Source organism: Pagrus major, chromosome 9 (assembly GCF_040436345.1).
Source record: "Pagrus major chromosome 9, Pma_NU_1.0".
In the NCBI taxonomy this organism is placed as follows: domain Eukaryota; kingdom Metazoa; phylum Chordata; class Actinopteri; order Spariformes; family Sparidae; genus Pagrus; species Pagrus major.
The window spans coordinates 13,407,774-13,417,098 of record NC_133223.1 but is presented as its reverse complement, the minus strand read 5'-3'; positions in this window follow the sequence as shown (position 1 = coordinate 13,417,098).

Sequence of the window (9,325 nt, the reverse complement as noted above, 5' to 3'; positions counted from 1 at the left end):
AGTAAAGTAAACATACAGCACATTCACCTGCTGGTAAGACTAACAGAAAGTGAGTTAAGTCTAACTCCTTGTGTGCCTTATTTTAAATATCTCAATCTGTTGTGTCACACTAACCAAACCGCATATCCATTTAGTTTTGCTATTCTCTTTATGAGTCATCGGCTCCCGCTCCCATGAGCCCCAGAAACCAGCATGAACTACAAAACAGTTTTACCAATCCTCATTTAAATTTGTTTTTCAGAACAAGACAGTTAGTGGACCTTGGGTTTGTTTTTGTCAGTCAACTGCTGTTTGCAAGGTCAGAAATGAATCAGAAAGGATGAGAAATCCTCGAGGCACTGGCCATCTAAGGCTGTGTATGTTTCAAGGAAACTGAGCAAGCACTGTCCCTCTGTTTAAAAGAATGGTGATTATTCTGTTTGTAGTTTTAACTGATTTTATTTCAAATTGTATGTGTTGTTTCCCTCTCATGTAAAGGAAAGTGTCTCTAGTATATAATTCTACACGTAAAACCAATGACAAAAGTAATGTTGTTGTTAGCTCCTACTGTAGTCTACATCGCTCTACAGAAAATGTGTGTCAGATCATCTCTCACTTTTACATCTCGGCCTTGTGTGCTTGTCTAATCCATCCGTTATTGTGCTTAATGCATTCTGGCCTTTTCAGCGGCTCTGGGTTGCATAGGTTTTGCCTTGTCATGATAAAATATGAGCTGTCTCCCAGGTTCAGATGGTGCGGGGGGAGGCTGAGAGAAGAGGAAAAAAATAGACACGAGGAGCTTGATACATTAGAGCATTTATTTCATTGATTTGAGAGACCATAGGTGACACCATCTTGCTTAATAACCACAGATTCTCCTCTAAGATAGAAGCATATTCTTTAGAGAAGGAAGCATTTTCAATTGTTCATATCTGGAACTTGGTTTGGGACAACAGTGCCCCTCATTTCTTTATGGCACCTGCAAAGAGTGAACACAGGGACAGCCCCAGTTGACCGTGTGGAAAGTAGGTAGAAACTCATTTCATCAGCAGAGTGTTGAAGAGAGTTATTGAGACAAAAGGAAGAGTTGGTGTTGGTGATCAAGATGCTTTCTCATGGGCTCAAAGTCAAATCATTAGTTCAGTTATCTATCTAACGTGAAAGTGGGCGCATACATTTGTGGCTGTGGCTTTTGTGTTTCCGTTTTTCAAAGAGAAGTTTCATTTACTCTGTCTTTCTTTTGTTTCATGTGCATTGACTCGTGCAGTATTCAGCTAAAATGAGCCCTACACTTACAAATATTTTGCATTTTGGGGTGTCGGCATTGTCGATAAAAGACTCTTGAAGTGAAAAGTTCTTGCTGGGTAAGACTGGTAAAAATCACGGAAATCCTCACATTTATATGCAGGAATTAGTTTGTTTGTAGTCTCACCACACAGCGTTAAACATGATACAAAGACAGCAAGAATACAGCATGAACAAACAGGTGATTTATAAAATCATAATCAACTGGTTACCGGTTTATAACATTATGATAAATCTTTGGTTAATTTAATGAACAGCGATTCAAAATACAATAAATGTTGTTTTAGAGAACATAGTGTTGCTGAGGAGAGGAAATGAGGGAGACAAATGTTGTAATTGTGATATGAGTTGGTGCATTTTGAATATTTCTGTCTTCATGCACCAATGATAATGTGAAAAGGAAGACTTCTTTAACTGTTCAGGCCCACATCTGCACACAGAGTCCTTCCTGTTTTCACTACAGAGCTGTGCTGTGAGACACATTGGTATTACTATAAGTACTACCGTGTCATAAAATTCAGAGATTAGGTGACTAATCCATTAGTCAATCAATAGAAAATTAATCAGAAACAATTTATATGATTCATTTATCATTTCTGCTTTTTTTTAAGCAACAATACCAAAAAGTGTGAGGATGTGATGATGTTCTTTGTCAATCATGGCAGTAAGAGATGTGTTTCTCATTCATGGCCTCCCTATATACATACACGAGGAGGCCAGAGTATTAGAAACACCTCTGAATATAATACAGTCCAGTACCACCACTAACCATAACTTCAATGCTACAACAACTAAATTAACACCTCAGTCACAATGTGCAAACACTGAACTTTATAAGCATAATAAAAGTAGACTTAAAGACAAAAATGTGTGTATTGGATTGCATAAGGTTTAACAGGTGTGCCTAATAAAGTGGCTGTCTGGACTAGATTCACAACATGTGGAAACTCTCATTCTTTCTCTGAATCTTTATTTTGCATTCTCACAAACTAGGGAGCAGAGAGCGACACAGAGCAACAACAATATTTTCCTGTGGAACAGAGTGGAAATGTAGGGATGAAGTGGGAATGGAGGGATATGAGCTGCCTGGGGCCAGTCTCCACCGCCATACAGCGAACACCCTTGGTTACAGACCCATGGTGACAGGACCTCAAAGGCACAATGGCATCCCCCGACGCTGCCTGTTTAGAACACGGCTGGCCTCAAGAGTCAGCACTCCTGACAACACACATACTCTCTGTCTCTGTCTCTCTCAGAGGAAGATGGAGATGGAGAGGTGTTGGCAGAGAACGAGTGGGCCTGAGATACGTTCTCTGTCCCTGCAGCTTAATGTGGTTGCCATGTGACACCTGTGGGTATTCCAGATTCCTGCAGGTGAAGAGGAAAAGGTAGGTTATTTGTAACTGATTCACAATAAAACATCCTTTATTAGGGCTTATATAAGCACTAATAAATGTTTATTTAAATATATTTATGCATCATTTGCGAGTGTTTTTTAGATATAATTACCAGCCTCTAACTTAGAACAACTTCTGGGTTGCCAGGTTGTGAAAAATCCCTGCGATTGACGCTAAAAAAGAGTTGAAAAATGATAAAAATGTGAAAGTTCATCTCTTTGTCTCATCAGTATCAATAGCAATTATTAATATAAAGGTAATACAGATGGTTAGTAGGAGATAATTGGATTGTTGCTGACTTTGCTGCGTGATCTTTTTGTATATACAGTATCTTTATCTCACCCAGAAGTGCCTTATGACCCTGGCGGCATCCATGCAACACTGTGATGAGATCAGTGCACAGTTAGCAGAGAGCGTCACCTTGTGGCCGCAGTGAGAAGTGAAGCTTTAATCTACGACACTGCCAGCTGCTGAATTATACTGTGATATGTATCATTAATGTCTTATTTTCCCTTTTAGCTCAGGACAAACACGATTTTTTGGCCTTTTTTTAATGATCTCAGATTTATCCTGTTGGGATCCACAGCTCATAGACTGAGACCCTTAGAAAATAATTACTCATGATGTCATGTTTGAGCATCACTGATGTCATTTCTTGTTAAAACAGGTCGGTCGGACAGGTCAAGTCAAGAGTATACAAATGCCCCAGGGGGGCAGTCATCTATGTACACATAAATATGCTTTTTACTACTGAAAATAGTATGACCTAATTCTTGTGTATATAGTACTTAAGTGAAAAGTGTTAGGGATTATAGATATTGTAAGATACTGTATGATTTTGACAGGGGACTGTCATGTTATTGGGGGTTGTATTTAAGCACTATGTCACTTTGTACGTCTTTAGAAAGCTCCTCCTGACTGTTACATCTACCTTTTATAATAAATATAAGAGGTGAAAAACAGTGTGTGGGAATGTTTTTCTATTGCATTAGAATATGGTTAAAGGATGAGTTTAACCAAAAATTAAAATTCGGCCATTATCTTCTCACCCCCACGATGATTAAAAGTCAGGTGAAGTTTTCATAGTCCACAAAACATTTCTGGAGCTTCACAGTAAAACTACATGGCAGCATTTTCTTAAACAACTGAAGTAGATGGGGACTTGTTTTAAAAACAACTCACTAAAATGGCTGCATACAGCTCGTCCTGCCTAATCTGAGTCTCTGGAGGCCCAGAGAACCCAAATTGATTTGAAGATGTTGTTTACACCCTTTTCAAAGCCAAAATCTTCACTGTAGCTGCTAAGCTAAACGCGTTAGCGCACCCTGTCTGAAGTGGGTACACGACTTCTACGAATTCCCTGTTCAAATCAGTCTGGGATCTCAAGGCTCACAGAGACTTGGATCACACCAGACAAGCTATATGGAGCCATTTTATGCTTTTTAAGTTGTGTCTTTAAAGTCCCCATCCACGTCAGTTGTTTAGGAGAATGCTGGCATGCTATTTTTCTGTGAAAATCCATTGATGCTTTGTATAACTTTAACATTCACCCTATTTTCCATCAGCATTGGGGGCGAGAACATAATAACTGAATTTTAATTTCTGGGTGAACTTATCCTTCAAGGCAGGTCCTCATGGCTCAGAGCTAAATATCAAACTGTGTTGACTGAATGTCCTGCTCGTTTTGTGTCACACTTTGTTAAATTTAAAATGCAGCCAAATTGAAATATAGTGCCATCATTGAAGCTGGTGCTCTTATATCTGACTTGTCTGCTCAGCTGCTTCCTCCCTTTTGAATTGAGGCCTGTCCACAAACAGCACAGCTTACAGCAGATGACAACAGATACCCTGTGGCGTGCTTATAATAAACGGATAAAAAAAAAAAAGAAAAGAGGAGGATATGCAAAGCCACGCAGAAAAGCCTATTCATGACATGCTGAAGTGCACTAACAACTGCTCGGACTGAGCTTGTCCCTCTTGTGTGATGTCATCCAATGGATGAGTGGCTGGCGGCTGCGATGCGCATGTATGCAGTCCAGTGCCTCAACGCATCACAGCGAACCGCACTTGACAGCTTGCCAGGTTAGAGGGGGGGAAAAACACACCATTCAAGGGAGGAAACCAGACCTGCTGTATTTCCACCAGCACAGCCGTCATCCGCATCCAGCCCGAGGTAGAGGGTTTCCCGCAGCCTCTCTCTCTCTCTCTCTCCTTCTCTCTCTCATCGACATCCCATGCATCATTTTTTCCCCCTTTCTTTGGATTAACCGTGTGCTCCTGTTTCTAACGCACAGATGACAGCGTAACCGGGGCAGCAAGCTGTTCACAAACCAAACACAGCCGCTTTGTTGAATAGGATCTGTTGTGACTGGACATGAATTCGGCGGAACAGACGGTTACATGGTTGATTACGCTCGGGGTGCTGGAATCGCCGAAGAAGACCATCTCGGATCCTGAAGCGTTTCTGCAGAGCTCCCTGAAAGATGGGGTGGTCCTGTGCAGGCTGCTGGAGCGGCTCAGCCCGGGCTCCACGGAGAAAGTAAGGGCAATAATAACACACTCCCCCTCCCCTGCTCTCCCCTGCATACAACCGACCGCCCGCCCCGCCGGCGTGTCTGTGTGCTGCTGCCCAGATCCGTCAAAACCGACGCGGGTTGTTGTCTGGCTTCTCTTTCTGCCCACTGGTCCATGAGGCGATTTCTTTTGTAGGTCACGGCAGCCCGGGTTATTGTCTGCGAAAAACAGCGCTATATGCGGCCACATATGTGCGTCAGGCGTGTGTGTGGAGAGACAGGCCGTTGTTTCCACTGCGTATTGATCCGCTCTAAAAAAAAGAAAAAAGAAGGGAAAAAAGGCAACACCACAGCAAACAGGATCATTGATTGATCAGATTTGTCAGGAGCTATTAGATCCTGTATTAAAAGAAGGCCTCGTTTAATAAGCTTTTAATGCAGATCTGCGTTTATCGTGTGAAGACCCTGTTTTCAATTCCTCTTTAATCCAGGGCGATGTGGTTTGTGTGTGAATGTATATTTGGTACACACAGTGTGATCAACCAGGGATGACTGGCTATCTGTACACAGACCACAGCAATAAGAGTGGGCCGCCATTGACTGCAAAGGCGCACAGACAGAGATGGACCCTCTCCTCATTTAAAGGAACAGCGCAGTGTTTGTGTCTGTCAACGTATAGCGACAGCTACCTAAGGGAGGCAATGTTTTCCTGAAAAGAGGCTGCACCTCCTCACAGGCGTCAGAAATTTGCCTGTTAAATGACAAACAGGTTCCTCCATTTCTCCCCCATCACACCGACAATGCGCTGTTGTTTCATCTCTGTGGCATATCCAAATGATGTTCCACCGTTGGGCACACATGAGAGGGTTTGATGTAGGTTAGGCAGCCTGTCTAACATGCTGTATGTGAATTAATCTATGTGTAAGAAGGGGAAAACAACTGGGAAATAGATGCCTCTTCATGTGAAAGCAAAATTAGCAGCCTATCAAAATACTGCTAGTCTAAATTCTGCTGCCATCTCATTTGGGGATGATTTAATATGTTTTAATGATTTTCCAAAACTGTCAAATGCCTCACAACAATATGTTAGTATGAACTAACTATTGCTATGATAAGATAGCAAAATGGTATGAAACAGCAAGAAATGGAGTCACGATACAAATTTAAATATTTTCTTCCCGGTCGGACAGTAACTCTAAACTCTTCAAACCAGTGGCCACTTCAATAAACCCACAGAGATTAATGTCTGTAATGATAAATGAAAGGATCCATAAACAAAATTAGTTGGATGTAATGATATTATAGCAATCATACTAGAGATACTTGAGGTCGACACAGATATGATATGTAGGAGGTTTAAAAATCCATAAGCTATATTTGCCAATATTATATAGCCTACTTAACATAAACACACATTTATAAGGATCCCATGTGTTTCTTTATAAATTATATTGTTTATACTGAGAGGGACATTAATAGTTGAAAAATAAACTTATCAGTGGACAAACCATGTAATGGCAACACTTTCTGAGGCTATGTTCAGACTACCAGCCCAAATCCCTTTTTTAGCACCTCCAGATTGATTTTAGGAAGTCTGGACAGCAGTTAACCAGATGAAATGCGATTTTTGCTAATCGTATCCAAACCACACATGAAGGTGATTTAAATTGAATTTCTATGACTCTGGATGCTCTGGCCACTCCTCTTGGATTTCAAAGTGTCTCCCTTGTCACTCACAGTGCGACACACAACGCCAACGTCAAATCCACAGAGATGGAAGTCAATCAGAGCGGCTGAGCAGAGACCATGTTTCTGTTAGCAGAGTGGCCTGGAAGGCAACACAGAAAACAACTGTCTGTTGAGTCACGTTGAAATAGACCCCCTGCTCCACCACTTGACAGCGTGATGCTCGGAGAGCGAGATGATTTATCATGTGTCACCAGCTTAGTTACTGATGCCCACATCGTCACCATAGCAACCTACGCAGATACGTTGGTGATATCTGGACCTAAAAATCGGATCCTATCACTTGCAAATCATAGTGCGGGACGCTCCGTCTTCTGGTGTGATTCGAGAAACGAACTGCATTTGCCTGCAGTCTGAACATAGCCTAAATTAATCTGAAACATATCTTTGGCATGTCTGCGCTGACACTTCTTGTTACTTACCAGGCGATATATATATGTACACTGACATATCTGTGATAAGCTAACATTGGCTGATATATCAGTCGCGCTCTATATACTATTAGTACCACTACTTCCACTATTGCTAATAATAATAATAGTACTTAATTTGCCCTGTGCTGTGCTTCCCACTTCCCCCCCAACATTTTTAAGTTGTGGTTATACAACAATGATTAATGTGCTTTTTAAATCCCAGGGCCAGACAGCCATTGGCTCATCATATTGTGCCACTGTCTGACCCTGATGTGGCCCTCATCTGGATCTGTTTTGGTCACACTTCAGGCATCACTCTAAGTGTGCACCGTGCTGCATATGGGCCCGAACTGGGTTGGATATCAGTGGCTACCAAAGCTGTATAGACCAAAGATGCCACGACAGGCCTCTTTGCCTCCTTCGCCTCTCTTCTTCTTCGTCTTCATAGATTCCTTACAGCTGTATTTTGATGGAGTGATGCAAGGCCATGATATGAGGATGGTGGAGCTGAGGCAACATGTATGGCCTCACGTTTACCTGTATTATTCATTTTCAACTGAAGAAGGTACTTTGAAAGCAATCACAAACCTTTTTGATTCTGTAGTAATCTCTATTAATCTTTAAATGTTGCCTACATGCCTCCTAGACTAATCTCTAGAACTGCAAAGAATGAAAAATGTGAGGAAATACAAATGAATAGGAAAATGAAAAATGTCAAGAATGTGGTAAAATTCACAAGTGATAGTGAGAAGGTACAGTCATTCTTTATACACTGTATTTTGTTCACTGGTCATTATGAATCTCAAGATTCTACATCGGTCTGTTATCATTTTATGGCAGATATACTGTGTATCAGTATTTGCATACATGTCAGCTGATAAATAACAAAGAAACTGTCTCCATTTCATAGTTTGTCCACTGGAGAGCACTGACAAGCTTATTTTTCAGTTATACAATATCCTGATCAGAACCTATCCTAATCACAATTCTTTAGTAATCAGTGATGGAATGTAACTAAGTACATTTACTCAAGGACTGTACTGAAGTACAATTTTGAAGTCATGCACTTTACTTCACTATTTCCATTTTCTGCTACTTTCTATCTATATCTACTACTTTAGTTACCAGTTACTTTGCAGATTGTGTGCTGTATCAGAGCCTAATTAATGCTTTTTAAATTATTTATTTATTTATTGGCAATTGGATTGGATAAACAAAATATTAGATCAGGTCGATAAGCTATTGACCCATAGCATACAGTATATACATACATGTAAATATATGTATAATTTACATTTACTTGCACTTTAGATAATTAAGTACGTTTAATATCAGATACTTAAAGACTTTTACCCAAGAACAATTTATAAGGGCAACTTTCATTTTTACCAGAGTTATATTTTAATACAATATCTTTACTTTTGCTCAAGTATGACCCCTGTGTACTTTGTACAACACTAATAATAATCATGTTTATGAGATCCTTATAAATAATGTTTTTCTTGTTTTAGTTTAAAGGTGCTATATGCAAAACCTTTGGTTGAAAACCTATCAACAGAATGTGGAGGATTAATAGTTTTGGTGGTATGACTATGTATTATGTTGCAAAGCATGTTTAGCATGCTAACCAGCTAGCCCCATCCCAGTTTTTGCTTGTGGCTCCTGTCTTATCAGTGGAAACACCTACACTTCCCCAGCACTCTGAGCTCCAAGTCCAGACTGCTAGCTGCACTGCAAACTGAGCTAACTACCTAATGACAGCTACAGTTGGCAGCAACAGCGTGACATTAAAATCTCAAGCTTCTGAGGCAGAGCCCCGTTCATTCCAAGCCCCCAGGAAGGATACAGTTTTTTCAGTGTCACAACCCCTGCGAAATGACTTGTTTCATTGACATAACTGGAGCCAATAAAATTTGGAAAATCTAGAAGAGCCACAAGATTAAATTATTTTATCCCTATTCAAGTTAGCCGG